Genomic DNA, 22,076 nt, shown 5'->3' with positions numbered 1-22,076 from the left:
TTGAGGGAAGATGGGCAGAAACAGCTGCTCACGCCCGTTCCCCTTGTACACACAGATGGATGGAGACTGGAGTAGTTCTAGTTATCCACACATAGGGCGAACTTGTTCTGCTCCTCTCCAAGGAGAACAGGGAGTTTTTTCAAAAGCAAAGGCTACGATTTCCACCGTTGCATCTTGCTTGGGTTAATTTAATATGTCATGACTTGCTCGGTTTCTCACCCCACCTCGACACCCTCCCAGCCAGCCAGCCAGCCAGCCAGCCTGCCAACCTTCTCTCTTGCCCTCTTCAAAAAGAGACTGAAACTTTTTAAAGAAGAACTTGGGTTCTTCTTTTTAATAAGAAGGGTCCTTGCTGCGCAACAGCAGCCAAAAGCTGGCAGTGTTAGGACCGTCAGATGAACACAACTTTTGTGACCGTTGCAGAGATGCTGGCTGTGGAAAGGCAACACGAGGGCTCCTTGGTGTTCTCTGAGCTTGCTTTTTTTTTTTTATTTGCATTTATATCCCGCCCTTCTCCAAAGACTCAGGGCGGCTTACACTATGTTAAGCAATAGTCTTCATCCATTTGTATATTATATACAAAGTCAACTTATTGCCCCAACAATCTGGGTCCTCATTTTACCTACCTTATAAAGGATGGAAAGCTGAGTCAACCTTGGGCCTGGTGGGACTTGAACCTGCAGTAATTGCAAGCAGCTGCTGTTAATAACAGACTGTCTTAGCAGTCTGAGCCACCAGAGGCTTGTTTCCTTGCAGATGTTTCCTTACCCAACTAGGTAACAGCATCAGTGCTAGTAAGGAGTGCGATTTGTTCTCAGTTTATATTCCAGTAGTTTGCCCGGTCAGTGCTGGTGGGGTTGGCCTTAGTGGTCCTTTGGTTGGGCTGTTTACTGTTGGCTTTTAAAAAAGTTTCTTGAGGGATGTGTTTTTTACTTGATCGTTGGTCTGATGTTAGCCTTGGAGTTAATCTATGCCTGTGATGGCAAATCTATAGCACATGTGCCAGGGGTGGCACGCAGTGCCCTATCTGTGGGCACATGAGTCATCACCCCAGTTCAGCTCAGCTGAACATGTGCACGTGCCTCCCGCCAACCAGCTGGTCTTTGGGTCTCTGCATACGCGGGGGGAAGTGCGCATGTGGGGGGAGCACACGTATGTGCATGTGGAGTGTATGTGAGGGTCCAAACGCACACGGGGGAACGTGTGCATGGGGTCTGCATGTGCATTGCATCTTAGGGGTTTGGCTGCTTGCGTGCACATTCAGGCGCACACATGCACAGCTTTAGGCACTTGGTCCGGAAAAGGTTAGCCACCACTGATCTATGGTGATCTGGGTGCAGATTGTTGGGGGAGAGGTGCTGGAGTCTTTTTGTTCTCTTTTGGACTGGTTGATTGGTTCTTTTGCATAGTCTGTAGATGTTGTTAAGGTGTATCACCATCATCATCATCATTTTAGCCATTGTCTGTCCACTGCAGGTTGAAGGCCTCTTCCGCATGTTTCCAACCCATACGGTCCTGAGTTTTCTTTTGCTGATTGGACCTGCCATACCTGAGGATGTCGTCGATCTATCTTGTTTTGGGTCTCTTTTGTGGATGCTTTTTATCAAGTGGGATCCATTCTATGACCACCTTGGCCTCCCTGCCATCAGTTCTTTTTGCTATGTGACCAGCCCACTTCCATTTCAATTCTTTTACTCTCTTGATGACAGAGTATACTTTCGTTTGTTCTCTAATCCATGCGCGGATCTTTCTATCTTGAGGTTGTAATGCTGAGCATATATCTTTCCATGGTTCTTTGTGCCACTCATAACCTTGGGATCGATTATGAGGTTAGTGTCCATGTTTCACTGGCGTATGTTAGAGCAGGTAGCAGACACTGATCGAAAACTTTTCTCTTCAAGCATAGGTTTTTTTTGTGAAAATTATGCTTAGCTTTCCTGCCAACCTCATTTAACACACCGTTCAATTTCCCTTACTGTGTCATCTTCCACTGAAATCCATTGGCCAAGGAATATGTAGTGGTCTACCATGTCTAATTCTTCTCCAGATATAACATTTTTTTATTTTCATTAGCGAATTTGTTAAACATTAAACTGGCTCTTTTTCAGGTTTATTTTTGAGCCAAATGATTCTCCTGCTTTGTGCAGCTCTTGAATGTGTTCTTTGTAGCTCTTCTGGGTCTTGTGAGATGAGAATAGCACTAGCAATAGCACTTAGACTTATATACCACTTCACAGTGATTTACAGACCTCTCTAAGCGGTTTACAGAGCCAGCCTATGGCCCCCAACAATCTGGGTCCTCATTTTACCCACCTCGGAAGGATGGAAGGTTGAGTCAACCATGAGCCTGGTGAGATTCGAACTGCCAAATTGCAGTCAGGCAGCAATCAGCAGAAGTAGCCTGCAGTACTGCACTCTAACCACTGCACCACCGCAACTCTTAGAACAACATCACCTGCAAATCTTAAGTGATTTAAAGAGGTGCCATTGATATCTATTCCATCTTTTGCCCAGACTAGTTTGAGAAATACTTCTTCAAGGCAGACTGAGAAAAGGATAGTTGATATTGTATAGTCTTGTTGTACACCTCATTCTATGTTGATTTCCACTTTAAGATTATTAAGGCAAATGGTCGCCATTGTTTTTACGTGTCTATTGACGGCTAATCTGTCAGCCCGCCAGCCTTCTAGAAATTTCTTAGGGTTTTTGGACTTGATCTAGGATGGTTACGTGGTGATGCAGTGGCTAAGACACTGAACTTGTTGATCGAAAGGTTGGCAGTTTAGCGGTTCAAATCCCTAGTGCTGCCGTGTAACGGGGTGAGCTCCCGTTACTTGTTCCAGCTTCTGCCAACCTAGCAGTTCGAAAGCACATAAAAAATGCAAGTAGAAAAAATAGGGACCACTTTTGGTGGGAAGGTAACAGCATTCCGTATGCCTTTGGCATTGAGCCATGCCAGCCACATGACCATGGAGACGTCTTCGGACAGCGCTGGCTCTTCAGCTTTGAAATGGAGATGAGCACTGCCCCCTAGAGTCGGGAACGGCTAGCACATATATGCGAGGGGAACCTTGACCTTTTACCTTTTTAGGATGGTCACATTTTCCCCATTGAAGCTATGTTGTCTACATGTTGTGAAATCAAAGAGTTTTCATCATTTCTCCTGGCCTGATGGGCAACATGGCAGGTGGGGCTTTCTCAGGGCAATGGAAGCTGTAGTGGAGGCCTTTGAGGAGATGACCAAATTGTGGGAAGGGGGAAACTTTGCAACAGCCAAACACTCATCCCCAGTGCAACGCTGGGAAAGAAAAAGAAGAAGCAGCAGCAGACAGATTGGAGAATTGGAAACGTCTTATTTAAAGCCGATGAACCTGCCTGTTGTTCTCTAAAATGAGATGAAGACGCCGAAGACGCTGGGAGAGTTGACTCCAGCTGCATACCAATGCGCCGTCTTGTGCAAAATAAAGGCAGAGCTGTGCCAATATTATTTTTGTTTTAAGCCAAGCACCAGGGAAACTTCTACAGGGCTCCCCAACATAAAGTGAGCAAATAATGGAGGCTGGGATAGATGCAAATCCCCTTGTTGCGTTTGTCTGGCTCTATTTGAATTTCTACTGGATTGGGAAGAAATGAGCACGGGATAGAAATCAAGAAGGCTGGGTTAATAGCAATCCCATTTTTTAAATTACAGGCTATAAACTGGGGAGAAGGAACCATGAACTGAATGATGTTTCTATAAAAGTCCAGGGATGGTGTTACATAAAATCAGACATAAAAGTGCATCCTGTTGTTTTTGGCCCCAGTTTTCTGTTCCTTGGCATAGTATTGTCTCTGCTTGGAGTGTGAGAATTGCAGAAATGATGGATCATTCCGATCTTGAAAACTTTGCTTAAGTGAGCAGGTCTTGAATAATAACCTCAGCAAGCATCTACTGCTATTGTGCCCATGGACATTGGCATTGTCGTAGAGCAGAATTATTGTGTCTGAAATGAGCCAGATTTCGCAGGACTGGCAGTCCTGGAAAGTTAGGAATCAATTAGAAAAGCCAGTCCAAGCTCTCAGGAGCTCGGTTGAAGCAACGTGCTAAATTCTAAATCTGGATTAAAAAAACATGACTCCTCCATTTGCAGAAAAATGGGATAGTTCAATGAAAAAAAGAAGGCATGATGGCCTAGAACAGTAATGGTGAACCTATGGCATGCGTGCCAGTGGTAGCACACAAAGCCCTCTCTGTGAGCATGCGCACTGTTGCCAGCTCCTCTTCTGGTTTCCAGCACTGGCCAGCTGGTCTTTGTGGGTAGCGGAGTGCTGGAAAATGGCCGAAAAATGGCCCCAAAACAGGCTGGTTTCAGGCTGGTTTTGGCTTGAAAAATGGCCTGAAAAACAGCCTGAAAACAGCCAAAAAACAGGCATGGGCGTACCAGCTAGCTAGTCTTTGAGTTTCTGGTGCTCTGGCGCATGCGAAGACCAGTTGGTTGATACACATGCTGGAAACCCAAGGACCAGCTGGCCAGTACGCCCATGCGCACCGGCCAGCTGGTCTTTGGGTTTCCGGTGCTCCACCACAAACATATGGACGCACATTCCGGTTTGAGCACTTAGTGCCAAAAAGGTTCGCCATCACTGGCCTACAACATCCAATATGTTAAAATAATGATCAATTAGTTTAGCGTATTGGATGAAGTAGGCCATCATGCCCATTTCCATAATACATTGATGACTCAGTCCCATTTCATCTGAAAATCCAGCCATTGTAATAGTAGTGTAGACTTGCAGGTTATCTTGGCGTAACATGCAGCACTTGTAAGCAACTCCCTGGGTCTTAAAAATTGATCCCTTCTGTGCAAGTCAGATTGGTATACAGACTGTTTGGGCAGAGGGTTGCACCAGAAATCCTCCAAGGTCCTGTTGTGCCTCGTCCTCCTCAGCCGGGCCCCTCCCATCTCCTCCCGGGCCTGTTATCAGACTCCGAGTCTGATAATGAAGATGAATGGCCTGTCATGCCTCCAGCCCTTGGCCCTGGCCCCATGCTCGGAGAGGATGTCAGGAGTGAACAGAGAATCCCGAGAAACTTCACTCCTACAGCGTGTGAGCAGCAAGCCAGCCACGTGCTCGAATTACTGATAGCAGATCCAGCTGAAGAGAATTCAGAGTGGGAGGATCCTCGCTTCCAGAGATCTGAGAGGCAACGCCAGCAGAAGGAAGGGAGGGGCGGGCCTGGATAAATGCTGAATCATGGAGCCACACCCCACAGCCTATATAAAGGACCTGCTTTTGGCATTCCAACCTTGAGTCAAGCAAAGTCTCATCTAGTTTGATGCTATTGCTGAAGTCATAACTTGGACTCCTGCCTGCCCCGAGAAACCTCGAAGGAATTTGACAAGCTGCAGAGGCTTCGTTGCCACGCTTGATACGGACTTCCTAGACCCGGTCGTCAGAGGGGGAGGGGGACACGACAGGTCCCTTGCAACTCTGTTATTATGTTATTAGAATAACAGTGTTGAAAAGAAGAGAAAAGATGGGCCCCTTCCAATATCAGAAGTTGGAATGGGATGCAAGACATTATGATGTTAAAAGCAGAGGTGGTATTCAGCCGGTACTGTCTGGTTCGGGCGAACTGGTAGCGGCCACCCACCTGCCCACCCGCCCAGAAGTAGCGCTGTCCTATTTAGCCAAACAGGCTGGGCGCATGCACAGAAGGTGCACCTGCGTGCAAAGAGCATGCGCTGAAGGCCGAGCACATGCACGTTGGTGGTGCGTGTGAGCGAAGTGAGTCCATGCACGCGCTCACGTTTGTGAATTGGTAGGATAGGTAAATGAATCCCACCTCTGGAAGGCTTTGTAGATTTTTCATAAGTGCAAAGGAAAAAAATGGGGGACGGTCCCTCCCTAAAGGATATGCAGGAGTTAAGTCTGACAAATGGACTTTTATTTAAAACTTGAGATGAAGGAAATACTGAGCCTTGAGTGGAAGACTAATAAGAGAAGTCAAATTGGGACAAAAAAAAAAAAAAAGAGACGTTAATTCATTAAACATCAATTCATTAAAACTGACAAAATAGACTTGCGGATTATGTCGGTGTAACATACAGTAGTTGTAAGCAGCTCTCTGGGTGTATCTCTTTTGTATGAGTCAGACTGTATATGGTCTCATGTTTGGGCAGAGGGTTGTACCAGAAGACCTCCAAGGCAGGGGTGAAATCCAGCAGGTTCGGACAGGTTCTGGAGAATCGGTAGCGGAAATTTTGAGCAGTTCAGAGAACTGGCAAATACCACCTCTGGCTGGCCCCAGAGTGGCGAGGGAATGGGGATTTTGCAGTATTCTTCCCCTGCTACGCCCACCAAGCCACGCCCACCAAGCCACACGATGCCCATCAAGCCATGCCCACAGAACCGGTAGTAAAATAAATTTGGATTTCACCACTGTAGTATAGGATGCTGGAGACTGCAGCTACCATCCTGTGGGAAGGTCATATGACATTCCTTCTTTGCTTTAGAAGCTGTTCAATATCAGAAGTTGAAAACTCTGATAAATTCGAATGTAGAACAGGGATGTCAAAATCAAGGCCTGCGGGCTGCATCCGGCCCATGGGGTGCTTAGTTCTGGCCAGCAGGTTCTGACAGGTTCTGGAGAACCGGTAGTGGAAATTTTGAGCAGTTCGAAGAACCAGAAAATACCACCTCTGGGTAGCCCAACTGCTCCAAGGTCCCTTCCAACTCTGTTATTTTATTCTGTTATTCTCATCCATTATAACGGTGGCTGAGACAACAGCACTTAGAGCAGTGTCGGTGAAACTTTTCGGCACTGAGTGCCAAAACAGGAGCACGCACATGCGCATGGAGGAACACCAGAACCTGGAAGAGCAGCTCCCCGGCATGCCAGACCGGTGGGGGGGGGGATGATGGGGATGGGTCTGCATGAGTGGCAGGCAAGCACACAGGTGCACACAGCTTTCTTGATGTGAATGGTGGGCACACCCTTGCCCGCTGCTCACACAAGTAGAGATGCACCTGGGCACACTCACCCACTGCTTTGGGTGGCCTGGTTCTGAACAGCTCAGGGCCCAGTAGTGGGGCATGGCCCGAGGGTTGGTGACCCTTGCTTTACAGCATTTTCTGAGTGGTTTACAGTGTCAGCGTGTTGCCCCCTAACAATCTGGGTCCTCATTTTCCCGACCTCGGAAGGTTGGAAGGCTGAGTCAACCTTGAGCTGGTCAGAATCGAACTCATGGCAGCGGGCAGAGCTTAGCCTGCAATACTTCGTACTATCCACCACGCCACCATGGCTCTTGGTGGATGTTATAGCCCTGCAGGATTGTGGCATTTTTTTAAACGTTTATTTAAAAAAAAATTATCGTAGTAGGATGGAATGCTTTACCTGCTATTTTACCCGCTCTTATTTTTCCAGACATAGACTTGAAGAGCAATTCTAGAGCAATCCTGTCTTTATTTCTGTAACGTTATGCAGGAAAGACCTTGAGAGACTGGGCAAAGAGCTGCTGTTAAGGGAACGGTCAGATAAGAGACAACATAGCCTGCAATTATATAGCAGGTGGAAACAGTTTCTCAGGATGTAAAGGAGACAGGGAGGAGGTAGTTTTAAATGTGCAAGGTTGATATTGGCCTTGCAGGGTAAGCCAGATAAGGAGTACCAAGCCGATAAGTTAATCCTATAGTACTTAATTGGAAAGCGACATTGAGTGGGAAACTGCTGGCTTTTCATGTGAAATGGCAGTATAAAACCAACTTATTTATGATAAGTGGGAGGAAGCTTTGTTGCTGTCCCTGCCTTCTCAAGGTTCATATGCAAGAGCAAGATAAGGGTAGAAGAGGAACGTATGAGAGAGGCATGCATATTATGAACAAAGGGAGACATGGATACATGCATGGCAACCAGAGGTGGGCTTCAAAAATTTTAGCAAGGGGTTCTCTGCCCAGGTGCTGGGTGGCATGGCCTACTCGGCCTCCTGCAACATGGCGGTAGGGACATTTTTCCCCTCCCTGGGCTCCAAAGGCTTTCCTTGAGTCTCCAGGAGGGCGAAAATGGCTTCCCCAGGCTCTGAAGGCCCTCTGGAGGCTCTCTGGAGGCCGGAAACAGGCCCATTTCCGGCATTCCCAAATTTCCAGTAGGCCCATTTTCTGCCCTCCCTGAGCATCCGTGTGTGCCCTGCACTTACCTGGCATCCAAAACAAGTTGCGTGGGGACTCCTGGGAGGAGTAGGTGGGGTGGGTGGGGCAGGGCCAGCCAGGAGTGGGATTTGGGGGTTTTCTGAACTGCACAGAATCTTAGCTAGGGGTTATCCCGAACCCCTGCGAACTCCCAGCAGCTCAGCCCTTATGTCAACCCAATCCTGGGCTCACATATGATGCAACTTGCAGGGGCCTTGCAGAATGTAAAACAATATATATATATAAAGTTATTATGTAGGTGAACCTCACGGGCAGTGCTAAATGAGATGAAGCCCAAGAAGAAGGTCACGGATTAGGCTTGGAACCCTGATAAAGGTGGAGCCGCAACAAGATGGTGGTAGAAGCAAACAAAAATAGGAGAATCTGATCGGTGGGCCAGGAAGTTGCTAGAGAAGACTCTAGATTGCAGATTAACAGAGTTGGAAGGGATCTTATAGGTCATCTAGTCCAAGCCCTCGCCCAAGCAGGAGACCCTACACCATTTCTGACAAATGGCAGTCCAATCTCGTCCTGAAAGCCTCCAGTGATGAAACTCACACAACTTCCGAAGGCAACTTCTGTTCCATGGGTTGATTGTTCTCACGGCTCTTATTTCCAGGTTGAATCTCTCCTTGATCAGTTTCCATCCATCATTCCTTGTCTGACCTTCAGGTGCCTTGGAATACAGCTTGACCCCCTCCTCTCTGTGGCAGCCCTTCAAATATTGGAAGACTGCTATCCTATCTATCTCCCCTGGTCCTCCTCTTCACTTCATTCTGTTGGAATGCATTCACAATATGTCTATTGATATTACTTTTTTTCTAGATGCATAGAAAGAGGACATCAGCAGGTGCAGCTTGTCATTTAATTTTCTAGAGAAATAAAGAGCTGGAAGCCTGCCAGTTTGGCTTATCCTTGCTCTATTGGCACAGCCGAGGCCAAGTCTGAGGACGCCACGAATTCTTCTTAAATCAGAGCTTTCCATTCCCTTAAAGCAAAGCTGGGCAAATCAACTATTTCCAGCCCAGGAGTTGTATACTTAGTAGGATTGAAATGGATTTTTCTAAGCCTTGGAGGGTGGGGGTGGGGCCCTCCAATTGTGTTGTCTTTTTGTTCTAGGCCAGATGAAGCGTCAGTAGGCAAGCAAGCGAATGAACTAAAATCACTAGAAAGGGCAGCTTTAATAGGTCATTTTGCTGCTGAGGTTTTGCCACGTCTGGTCTAGGCGCATTCTGGGCACGATGCAAATGAACCTGGGGTCCCCGCTTTAAAGCAAGGATTGCAGATTGCGGAGGAATCCAAGACTGTATGAAGCTCCCCTAAGATGACACTGCAATTTTTTTTTTTAACTGGAATAATCTTCGCTCTTTTGTTTTAGAAATAACAATGGAAGGAAGCCTTCTGCACTCAACACGCTCCATGGAGCCCGGCCAAAATGAACAGAGCATCTCAGCATCTCACCGAGCTCAGCGACACTGAAAAGGCAACAGCTATGGACTCTTCAGCAATTCAACATCATTTCATTAGCAGCACATTGTCACCGTCCACCAGCTAGCTGCAAAGGAGGTAGCCATCGTTGACCGGTAGCCATGAGATATGAATACCAAAATCTAGTTAGGCAGTCATTGGACACAACCTGACAAAAAACCACCACCAACCTGCAGCATCAAAAGAGTTTGCAGATTTGCACAGTGCCTCACCTGTTTAGAATTAATGATTTAAATAACAGAATAACAAAGTTGGAAAGGACCTTGTAGGTCATCTAGTCCAGCTCCTCCCTTCCAAAGCAGGAGACCCTACACCATTTCTGACAGATGGCAGTCCAGTCTCTTCTTGATAGCTTCAATGATGACTTCCGAAGGCAACTTTTGTTCCATGGGTTGATTGTTCTCACTGTCAGAAAATTTCTCCTTATTTCTAGGTTGAATCTCTCCTTAATTGATTTCCATTCTTTATTCCTTGTCTGGCCTTCCCCCATTTTCCAATACTTTTTATCAGTATTGATGAAAGTACTGGTTTATCGCTTTTTATTCAATGCCTACATCCCTAAAGACAATATGCGTCCTTTTCTGATCTCTTAGGAAGCTTTATAATGAAATGGACTAACTAAACAAGATCAAGGCAGCATGATGCAGTGTTTAAGAGGTGGGACTTGGAAAATAGAGATCCTGGTTCAAATCTACTCTCAGCCACCAAAGCTGAGGTTAATTTTGAATCAGTAATTTCAGCCCAACCTGTCTCACAAGATTATTGCTTAGCTCCCTGTGAATTGCTTTGAAGAAAAGGTCTTAAATTCAAAACAGACCATTTCCACTGCTGTTTTGGGTTCAGGATACTTCGGTTTGATGCAGGGGTGAAATCCAGCAGGTTCTGACAGGTTCTGGAGAACCGGTAGCAGAAATTCTGAGTAGTTCGGAGAACCGGAAAATTCCATTTCTGGCTGGCCCCAGAGTGGGGTAGGAATGGAGATTTTGCAGTATCCTTCCCTTGGAGTGGGGTAGGAATGGAGATTTTGCAGTATCTTTTCCTGCCACGCCCACCAAGCCACACCCATCAAGCCACACCATGCCCACCAAGCCACGCCCACAGAACCTGTAGTAAAAAAAAAATTAGATTTCACCACTGGTTTGAGGCCATGCTGTAACTAAAAAGAATGGCCCCTTCCAATATCAGAAATTGGAATGGGATACAAGACTTTATCACGCTACTTTATGCTTTGTAAACTTTTAATAGGTGCAAAGAAAAAAAAAAAACCAGAGGAAGATCCCTAAAGGATAAGCAGGAGATAAGGCTAACAGATGGAGTTTTATTTAAAATTGAGAGGCACAAGATGAAGGACATACTGAGCCTTGAGTGGAATACTAATAGGAGAAGTCAAATTGGGACAAAAAAAAAGGTTAATTCATTGAAACATCAATTCATTAAAATCAACCGACCAACTCTGGATGTGGCAGCGCCTGGCTGATTTTGAGTTTGGAAGATAAGCAGGGCTGTGCCTGGTCAATCTTTGGATGGGAGAAGGCCAGGACAACTATTTCTGTAATTTTTTTTGCCTAGTAAATGGCATGGACGGATCCAGACGTGAAGTCTTTGCTTTCATATACGGTGTAGTGGTTAAGGTACCAGTCTAGAAAGCAGGAGAGTGTGAATTCTAGTCTCAACCACAGGTACAAAGCCATCCGGGTGAGCTTGGGCCAGCCACTTTCTCTCAACCCTAGGAAGGAAGCAATGGCAAACCACTTCTGAATAACCTCGCCAAGAAAACTGCAAAGACAGTTTCGAGGCAGTTGCCAGGAACCGACCGACCGACCGACCGACAGACAGACAGACACAGACAAACGCACAAACACACAGACACACACACACACACAAATGTTCAACAGCAATCTGAGCAATTCCCACCTACCCCCATCCCCCACAATTTTAAATATCCCAAATACAGCAGCAACTTTCAAAAGGGTGTTAGATTATACACCCCTGGGTGAGAGTATTTTTCTTTGTAAAAATCAGATTATGGGAAATCGGCAAACAGTTTAAGCCATTCCGTAAGCAGAGATTCTTTTTTTAAGAAACGTGGAACCGTCTCTGCGGCTTTCGAGCGAGACTTTCACTGTGTGGAAACCGCGGTAGTCTTTTCGTGAGGAGGACGCGCATTTTGAACATCTATGGAACCAAAATGTGATTACATGCTATCGGTGCAAACCTTTGTTGTTCTTGTTTTATTCATATAAACGGCTGATTTCTATGAAAGTGTGCACCGTGGGTGGTTTGGGCTCCTTCTAAAAAGTTTGTCAAACTTTTCCTGACGCTGGCAGTGTGTCTCATCTTTAAACTACTATGGTCAGTGAGGAGGACTGATTTATTCCCAGAGCAAAGAAATCTCTTTGAACCATAGAAAAAAATAATAATGATTATATATATTCTGGGTCTTACCCATTAGCAATTAAAAAAAAAGTTTAAAGAAGACACAAAGAACCAGGCTAATAGAATAAAGGAATAAAAAACATGCATGTTCCCTGTTCTTTCTTTTTTCTCCCCGCCCGCCACTTTTCTTTTAAATGTATGTGGTCACATTTTTCTCTTTGGGCAAAGCGTAGTTCTAATTGGCCAAGGCTAAAGTTTAGGGGTTTGGCATCAGGCAGAAAATACAAGCATTCAGGATTAATGAAGGGTTTTTGAAAACGCCAATTCCATGAAGAAATGACACATTCTCTTTTTAAAACGAAACCACATTGAAAAAAAAAAGAAAAAAAAGAGTTCTATGCATTCATTCAAAAAGAAAGTAGGTCTTTAGCCATTCTAAGCTGATCTGTTGGATTTTTTTTTTTAAAGCCCAAGTCACTCTAGACCTTGTAAGAAATCCCCAGGGACCTAGGATCAACGTTTCACAGCCAGAAACGGTCTTTTTTTTTTTTTTTAAAAAAAGCAGGATTTGAGGCCACTATTCTCCCCCAAGCTCTTAATGCTTTCATTCATCATTTGTATATGGTTTTTTTTACATTTGCCAAATAGCCCATCTTTCCAGACAGCTTACAGCCCGAAGTAAGATCAAAGAACGACATTCTAAGAACAAACCTCCAAATATTGCGGGTTCGTAACATAATGGATAATAGAACTCTTGGCTTGCAGATATAAATCTATAATTTCACAATTTTTTAATGCCCAGCCTTAGTCATTGAGTAACTAATAACCAAGAAAAAATGGAATAATGACCAAGCCCTTTGACACAGAATTGGGAAGATTATTTAGACATAGAATAACAGAGTTGGAAGGGACCTTGGAGGTCTTCTAGTCCAACCCCCTGCTTAGGCAGGAAACCCTACACCACTTCAGACAAATGGTTATCCAATCTCTTCTTAAAAGCTTCCAGTGTTGAAGCATTCACAACTTCTGGAGACAAATTGTTCTAATGAAATCCTCATTTGTTAATAATGGCTTCCCCTAGATGATCGTACATTGCTGCCTATATTCACACAATATTCCTTGACCTAGCTGTTGGATGAACCAGCTATCTTTTAGGTTCCAACGATGTCATAAACCATAAACGAAAAAGATGGTTTGCAGAACATATTAAAACAAAAGCGTACAGAAAAACCAAAATTAACATTATTAAATCTTAATATGATGTCCTAGTTCACCTCCACGGTTCCTACTTGACCTGAATAAGGTTGTTGTGCCAAGGCAGTCATCATTTCTTAGTCTAACATACCTTATAGGGTTGTTGTAATAAAGGAAAAGGGGAAAAATCTCTTTGGGCATTTGTGATCCTTTAAGACAAAAAAGGATGTAGTTGTGTAATTAATAAGCTTAGTCATTAGTGCTACTTTGACCGCTTGGCTCATGAATAATGCAAGTAGCTATCATACTGACGAAGCCATTTTTTTTGAAATGCAGATGTGCCTGCATCCGAGTTGCATATTTGCAAACTTGTTAACTTCTTTACTCCAATAAACCCTTATCTTCTCTTGAGAGATCTCATTCCAAAGCACCCTTGCACTTAGCCACATTCCTCCCTCCTTCTCTGATTCCCCACTTTGTAAAAAATACATTACGCTAAGCTGTAATGTTTGATGGACCGTGAACTCCGCTGCTGCGGTTTGTAAACTAGGGTTTCAGGCATTGTGTGAAGCCGGTGAATTGGTCATTCAGTAAACTGTAGTTAAAGCAATTAGTGCTTAGTGTGATCCTAGTCTAACTCCTAGTAGATTATTTGGGAAAGGACCCATGTATGGTGCTTCTGTAAATTGGCTACATGCCAAGTAGATTAACAGAGCAGGAGAAATGGTGATATAATAACAACAACAAGAATCTGCAATAACCAGCATAACTTTCTAGAGGATTGGTCTTAGACCTGGACCAAATCAGTTTGCTGCTAAAGACAACCCCACCCTGCCCCAAATACTCTCTTAGCTCAATTTAATGGGACTTCACTTCTAACCCCTCCCTCATAAAGCAATATCATTGAATTATCCATTTCTTCCCGTCTACAGATCCATTCCCACTGTCCCCAAAACAAAATCAAAGAAAGAAGTTGGATGTAAGTTTTGTCCCTTTCCTTGGTTGCCTGGCAACAATAAGCATCCATCTACCCAACCATCCATCATGAACAAACTTTTTTCTGTTGCGGCAGCCGAATGCTCATGGATGCCACATAATTGGAACAGTTGGCAAAGAGAATCATTGCCACCCCCGTTCAAGGTAGGCATTAAAAGACAGTCTGGATGATTAGATGGAGGAGGATAAGGTTTCCTCTGTTTAATTCAGCATCCTTTTCGGGGTTTTTTTTTTTTCTTAAGTGGAGCTATTTTACCAGGGAAGCATCCACATGACCTGAGGACAATCACTCCTGCTTGTATGATCCCAACGCTGTCTAGCAGAGAAAAACGATGCACCCAAATTCCCACGATCGCTACAAAAGCTCTTCTCAAGTACACACGCACCTTCAAATGCAAAAAAGCAGAAAGCACAGAGTGACATCTTACCTTTCACAATTCAGTGCTTCGAGAAGTTAAGTCCCATACGCCCAACGGAAGGCTAGAAGTCTTGTAAGTTAGTTGTCTCTGAGGGAGTTCAGGAAGACAGGATAACTTCTGGCCAGCTCTGCTGAGTCTTCTTCACAGCCTCCAGATGTCCTTTGCTTTTCTCCGGGGTCACCTTGTTCTTGATTTATCCCCCTAACACCCACCCCCTCCAAAAAAAACACCCCCCCAAAGTTCCTGGTATCGGTGTATCAAATGTTCAATTGGAAAGCAGCAAAAAAACAGCAGCAGGGTTAATATTAGAATGAAAATCAAAATGAATGAAGAAAGAAGAGAGAGAGAGAGAGAAGTAACAGTCCACGTTGAGCTGCAACCGGCTGCAGAGAGAGTTTGTGACTCCTCCTGTTCTCCTTTAGATACCTCTTGCTATAGTTGGTGGATTACTAAGGGGACTGAACCATCCTATGAAACTTTGAATCAGGTAGGCAAAGAGCCAGGAAAAATAAGACATGGGCTGGAGTGGCAGGGGTGGGGTGGGTGGGGGTGGATAGGAGGGAAGGAGGGAGGGAGGCAGGAATAGGAGAAAAAGTAGGAGCCAAACCTCTGGGAGGAAGGAAGAAACAGGGAAAGGAAGAAAGCTCTTGGGGGGAAAATAAAAGATTCCCCCCACCAAAAAAACCCCTGGGATCCTCCAGAGGAAAAACCAGCCAGATTGTACATCACAAGTGGCTGAAAAGGAAGGTGTGAGCCAAAGAATAAGACTCAAAGGACCACGACTTAATTTAAGAGAAAAGAAAAAAAGCAGCTACATCTAACCTCAATCTCTGAGCTAGAAGGGATGAGTGAAAAAAGAGAGTGTCTGCAATGCAGTCGATATTACTGCAAGCTGGCTATAAGCTTTTGAAATAAATATTCAGCGCATCCTACATAGGAGGTGGCAGGCTCAGATCAGGCAAGCTAATACAATCCTGGGTTGTATCAACAGAGCAATAGGATCAAAATCACGCCAAGTATTAGTACCTCTTTATAAAGACTTAGTAAGGCCACAGCTGGAATAACTGCATCCAGTTTTGGTCGCCACGTTGCAAAAAAAGAGGTTGAGACTTTGGAAAAAAAAGTGCAAAGAAGAGCAACTAGGAGGATTAAAGGCCTGCAGGTTAAAACATATGAAGAACGGTTGCAGGAATTGGGTTTGGCTAGTCCAGAGCAAAGAAGAATTAGGGGTGACATGATAGCAGTATTCCAGTATTTGAGGGGCTGCCCCAAAGAAAAGGGTGGGTGGGTGAGCACCTTATCTTCCAAAGCACCAGAAGGAAAGACAAGAAACAATGGAGAGAAGGAGAGAAGCAACTGGCCAGGTGGCTCAGTGGCTAAGACGCTGAGCTTGTCGATCAGAAAAGTCAGCAGTTCGGCAGTTCGAATCCCTAGTGTAACCTCCTGCCTGAGCAGGGGGCTGGACTAGATGATCTCCAAGGTCCCCCCCAATTCTGTTGTTGTTGTTGTTGTTGTTGTTGTTGTTGTTGTTGTTGTTATTATTATTATTATTAACCTGGAATTAAGGAGAAAGTTCCAGTGGAATAGCTTGCCTTCAGAAGTTGTAGGTTTTTCATCACCGGAGTCTTTTAAGAAAAGACTGGATAGCCACTTGTCTGAAATGGTACAGGATCTCCTGCTTGAGCAAGGGGTTGGACTAGAAGACCTCCAAGATCCCTTCCAAATCTAATTGTGGAAGATAGTCTAAGGGAAAGTGAGCAGAATTTCAGATCTTTTATTTATTTATTTATTTATTGTTTCAATTCATATACCGCCCTTCTCCCAAAGGACTCAGGGCGGTTTACAGCCAAAGTAAAGACAGTTAGTACTGTTTTGGCTGGCTTCAGAGCCTGCTGATGTGGATAAGTGGAATTTCTCCCCCACAAGGAAGCCATGTTGTATCTGATTAGGCATTTAGTAATGTGCACATACGAAAGCATGCAAGCAGAGAAATAATGTTACAAAGGAATGCAACTACAATATATCTCATTAAACTAGGGACGGTTGTGAGTTTGTAACCTGTGCAGTGGCTGTGCATTTAGCCACCGGTATTAATGCTGAACCGTAAGAAAGGCTGAGCGCCAAAGAATGGAGGCCTTTGAACTCTGGTGCTGGAGAAGACTCCTGCGAGTCCCTTGGACTGCAAGGTGATCCAACCGGTCAGTCCTAGAGGAAATCAATCCTGACTGCTCTTTAGAAGACCAGATCCTGAAGAGGAAACTCAAATACTTTGGCCACCTAATGAGAAGGAAGGAATCACTGGAGAAGAGCCTAATGCTGGGAAAGATGGAGGGCAAAAGAAGAAGGGGACAACAGAGAACGAGGTGGCTGGATGGAGTCGCTGAAGCAGTAGGTATGAGTTTAAATGGACTCCGGAGGATGGTAGAGGATAGGAAGGCCTGGAAGAACGTGGTCCATGGGGTCGTGATGGATCAGACACAACTTCGCAAGTAACAACAACAAAATTAATGCTGAAGGCAACTTTAAGACTTTGATCTTTTTCTGGGCTCTTCTTTTAAAAACTTCAGAACTTTGAGTCTGGATCAGACTAAAGGCCTGCCTAGTCTAGCATCTTGTCACACAAGCACACACATATGCTGGCAAACACGCACCACACACAGAGCGGCCAGGGAGGTTATAAGCATTGACAGGAAGATAAGTCTTCACTTCCGCTCTCTCTAAGATGTGATTTAAGGGATGCTATTTGTGATTTAAAAATTGTATGCAGGCGACAAAGCAAGTATCCATGCTTGCGTGAGACACCTTCAGTGTATCCAGTTTCCTTTTAAAACCTTCTGAACTGGTGGCCAATGCCATTTGAGAGTACTATGCTTTAACTTCATGCTATGGTGCTGGATCAACACTTAGATTAGATCCAGTAAAGATACTTCAGAGCATGTGTGTGGTGGGGGGAGGGGGAGAGAGAGAACATGGAATGTAAATATCTTTCTCCAACTCTTTAAAGCAAAGGGACACTGCAGTGGTCAGTTATCACAGCTAGTTCAATGCTGTCATAAATTTGAATGGTTGCTGGACAATCGCTAGTCATTAAATGAGGACCACCTATGAGAAGAGAAGGGAAGGGAAGGGAAGAGAAGAGAGCAGGGGAGGGAAGAGAAGGGAATGGAGGAGAGGGGAACAGGGGAGGGGACAGGAGAAGAGAAGAGAAAAGAAGAGGGAGGGGAAGGGAAGGGAAGGGCAAGGAAAGGAAAGGAGAAGGGGAGGGGAGGGGAGGGGGAGGAGAGGAGAAGAATAGAGAAGGGAACAGGGGAGGAGACGGAAGAAAAGAGAAGAGAAGAGAAAAGAAGAAGGAGGGAGGGGAAGGGAAGGGAAGGAAGGAAGGAAGGAAAGGAAAGGAAAGGAGAAGGGAGGGAGGGAGGAGAGGAGAAGAATAGAGAAGGGAACAGGGGAGGAGAGGGAAGAAAAGAGAAGAGAAGAGAAGAAAAAAGAAGAAGGAGGGAGGGGAAGGGAAGGGAAGGGAGGAGGGGAAAGGAGGGGGAGGAGAGGAGAGGAGAGGAGGAAAGAGAAGGGAAGAGGAGACGAGAAGGGAAGGGAAGGGAAGGGAAGGGAAGAGAAGAGAAGAGAAGAGAAGAGAAGAGAAGAGAAGAGAAGAGAAGAGAAGAGAAGAGAAGAGAAGAGAAGAGTTCTGGGTATTGGTTCCATGTCAGGGCCATCCACACACCATACCAAGCATGTTAAAAGGGGTGGGGCTCTGTACATTTGTAGCCATCATCTTGACTTCTTTTATCATTTCTCGCACACACAATCCTGCCTACCCATCGTTTGCTTCAGCTCACCTGTTGCATCACCCCAACAGTCACCCCTCTCTCAACAGGAAAACGGTAAGCAGATAAATCTGTCCTCCTATCACTCTATAAGAGGAAGTCATCTGATGAGACCCCAAACCATAAAGCAATCAGAAAAAACATGTTCTGAAACAGGATGAGAATGGAGGTTGAAAGAATCCAGAATCCTGTTTTAAATTTGAAAAAGTCTAATAGGTTCATAACAAATCCTTGTAACCTTTATGGAATTTTCCATGTTAGTTTTCCAAAGTGATGCCAACTTGGCTATTTTTTATTTTTTATTTTTTTGAAAAAACAACAACACAACTTTAGGAAGAGTGACAAAGTCTCTAAACGATTCTTAGTTCTGAAGCTTATCTGGAATTTTACAGGAGTCGAGGTTCATTTTTTTTTTTTGAACTGTTAAAACTAACACGGAGATGTTGATGATGCAATGACAACGGGGAGAGCAGAGGCAGAACATTTATCTTCCTTTCTAAGCGGTGAGGTTTTGAGAACGGTGTTTTGTTCTTTTTTTAATTTTGATTTTTTGGGGGTGGATGAATTCCGTATTATTATTATTATTATTTATTAAATTTTTATACCGCCCTTCTCCCGAAGGACTCAGGGCGGTGTACAGCCAAAGATAAAAAACACAAAAATGTACAATTAAAACGACAATTTAAAACCGAACATATTAGAAAAAATGGCCACATTTAAAAGTTTAAAATTTAAAATTATAAACCATATAATGATAAAACCCCAGTTAAAATTTAAAATATTAAAAATATTAAAAATATTATGCCAGTCCCGCTTGAATAAATAAATGCGTTTTCAGCTCACGGCGAAAGGTCCGAAGATCAGGCACTTGACGTAGTCCAGGAGGAAGTTCGTTCCAGAGCGTAGGAGCTCCCACAGAAAAGGCCCTTCCCCTGGGGGCCGCCAGCCGACATTGTTTGGCGGACGGCACCCTGAGAAGACCCTCTCTGTGAGAGCGTACGGGTCGGTGGGAGGCATGCGGTAACAGCAGGCGGTCCCGTAAGTACCCGGGCCCTAAGCCATGGAGCGCTTTGAAGGTGGTGACCAAAATCTTAAAGCGCACCCGAAAGACCACAGGAAGCCAGTGCAAGCCGCGCAGGATTGGTGTTACATGGGAGCAACGAGTTGCTCCCACTATTACCCGCGCAGCTGCATTCTGGACTAGCTGCAGCCTCCGTAGATGTGAATTGTGGAGGGAGTGGGGCAGATATGCTAAAGCAGGGGTCTCCAACCTTGGCAACTTTAAGACTTGTGGACTTCAACTCCCAGAATCCGTTGCCAAGGTTGGAGACCCCTGCGCTAAAGAGTGGCGTGCGGTCTCTTTTTGTATGATGATTGGAAGCTCAGCTCTGCTTGGTTCAGGGTCAATACACTTCCTAAATATTAGAGTCCCTTGGGCAAGAATGGGTAGGAATGAACAACCTGACACCCGTTTTCCTATTTCTTCAGACTCCAGGACCCTCCAGCATGGTGCCACTGAAAATTAGCTCTCGGCAGCACAGTTTTGCTCTTGTTTTCATTCAATGAAAAATTGTATAGCTGCTTTGTTTCATTTTCCTCTCCCTGAAATGGGGGGGGGGGAAGTGTGTGTGTGTGGGGAGAAAATAGTTTATTTTACCTATTCTGACAACCTCCTGAGGTCACCACCGATAGTTTTCGATGCTCACTTATAATAGACCTCATCTTTGTTATTTGTAGTGCACCGAAGAAAAAGGATGGCCCAGGGGAAAACCAGGTTGCTATCGCCATGCATCAGTCATACATAGGCATCCATGTAAAGAACCAAGACCAGCAATCCACCGATCATTTTTTTTTTATTACGGTCACAGACCAGCAAATAAAAGCATTAAAACCATAATGATACTAAAAAAAATAAAAATAAAAGACAGGATAATATATTGCATTGGCTGGTGGATTAACAGTGGGCAGTTAAAGTTTGCCTAATTTTGCACACACAGCGCGGCGGAATAGCAGAACCAGGGGTGACACAGTGGCTCAGTGCTTAAGAGGCTGGAAAGCCGGCAGTCCAGGTTCGAGACCCCAAGCGCCAAATGATGGGGTGAACTCTTGTCCTTACTCCAGCTCCTGCCAACCTAGCAGTTTGAAAACATGCAAATGTGAGTAGATAAATAGGGACCACTTTGGTGGGAAGGTCACAGCCCTCAATGATGTCATAATGGCCACATGACCGCGGAAATGTCTTCGGACAGCGCTGGCTCAATGGCCTTCAAACAGAGATGAGCACCTCCTCCTAGAGTCGGCAACGACTGGCTGAATAACATCTGCAGGGAGTCTTTTTTTACCACAGAATTTGGCCACTTTCAGAGAAACTATTTCATACTGATCTGATCACAGTAATTCCGTGTAAAAAAAGATCAGTGTTTCCCAGATATTTTATTAGGTAAGGTGTTACAGATTAACAGAGTTGGAAGGGACCTTGTAGGTAATCTAGTCCAACCCCCTACCCAAGTAGGAGACCCTACACCATTTCCAACAAATGGCAGTCCAGTCTCTTCTTCTTCCAGTGATGAAGCTCCCACAACTTCTGAAAGCAACTTCTGTTCTATGGGTGGGTTGTTCTCACTGTTGGAAAATTTCTCCTTATTTCCAGGTTGAATCTCTCCTTGTTCAGTTTCCATCCATTATTCCTTGTCTGGCCTTCGGGTGCTTTGGACCCCCTCCTCTCTATGGCAGCCCCTCAAATATTGGAAGATGGCTATCCTGTCTCCCCTGGTCCTTCTCTTGACTAGACTAGCCATGCCCAGTTCCTGCAACCGTTCATTGTATGTTTTAGCCTCCAGTCCCCTAACCATCTTGGTTGCTCTTCTCTGCACTCTTTCTAGATTCTCAACATCTTTTTTTTTATACGGTAGTGACCAAAACTGGATGCAGTATTCCAGGTTTGGGCTTATTAAGGCTTTATAAAGTGGTATTATATATATATTATTATTGGAGGGATGCGGTGGCTCTGGGGCTAGGACGCTGAACTTGTCGATCGAAAGGTCGGCAGTTCGACGGTTCGAATCCCTAGTGCTGCCGTGTAATGGGGTGAGCTCCCGTTACTTGTCCCAGCTTCTGCCAACCTAGCAGTTTCGAAAGCACGTAAAAAATGCAAGTAGAAAAAATAGGGACCACTTTTGGTGGGAAGGTAACAGCGTTCCGTGCGCCTTTGGCATTGAGTCATGCCGGCCACATGACCACGGAGATGTCTTCAGACAGCGCTGGCTCTTCGGCTTTGAATTGGAAATGAGCACCGCCCCACTAGAGTCGGGAACGACTAGCACGTATGTGTGAGGGGAACCTTTACCTTTACTTTAAAGTGGTATTAGTACCTCCCTTGATCTTGATTGCATCCCTCTGTTAATGCAATTTAGGATTGTGTTGGCTCTTATAAATGGAGTCTGTGAATCTGTAGAGAAGACCAGCAGGGGTTTTGATCCGATTTGATTGGGTTCTTTTCAACATCTTGGGTTGCATGGAGTTAAAATTGAAATCTCTGTGTCATGACACTTTACAACAGATTTATGCTCATAGCTAGGACAGATGGATCTGTCTCTATTTGCTACAGGTG

General features: G+C 44.9%; 1 protein-coding gene across 1 annotated transcript in view; it reads right to left on the bottom strand.

Annotated features, from left to right (window-relative positions):
• ACAN (aggrecan) overlaps positions 1 to 14,847 on the bottom strand; it is an 89,771-nt gene extending 74,924 nt beyond the window's left edge. Inside the window, exon 1 of the mRNA XM_058156009.1 lies at positions 14,652 to 14,847. The gene's annotated coding sequence lies outside the window, so the exon portion shown is untranslated. The remainder of the gene's footprint in view (positions 1 to 14,651) is intronic.
• Positions 14,848 to 22,076: the final 7,229 nt, after the last annotated feature.

Source organism: Ahaetulla prasina, chromosome 13, assembly GCF_028640845.1.
Source record: "Ahaetulla prasina isolate Xishuangbanna chromosome 13, ASM2864084v1, whole genome shotgun sequence".
NCBI lineage: Eukaryota > Metazoa > Chordata > Lepidosauria > Squamata > Colubridae > Ahaetulla > Ahaetulla prasina.
Note: the sequence above shows the minus strand (reverse complement) of the source record. Positions and strands in the feature narration are given on the sequence as shown.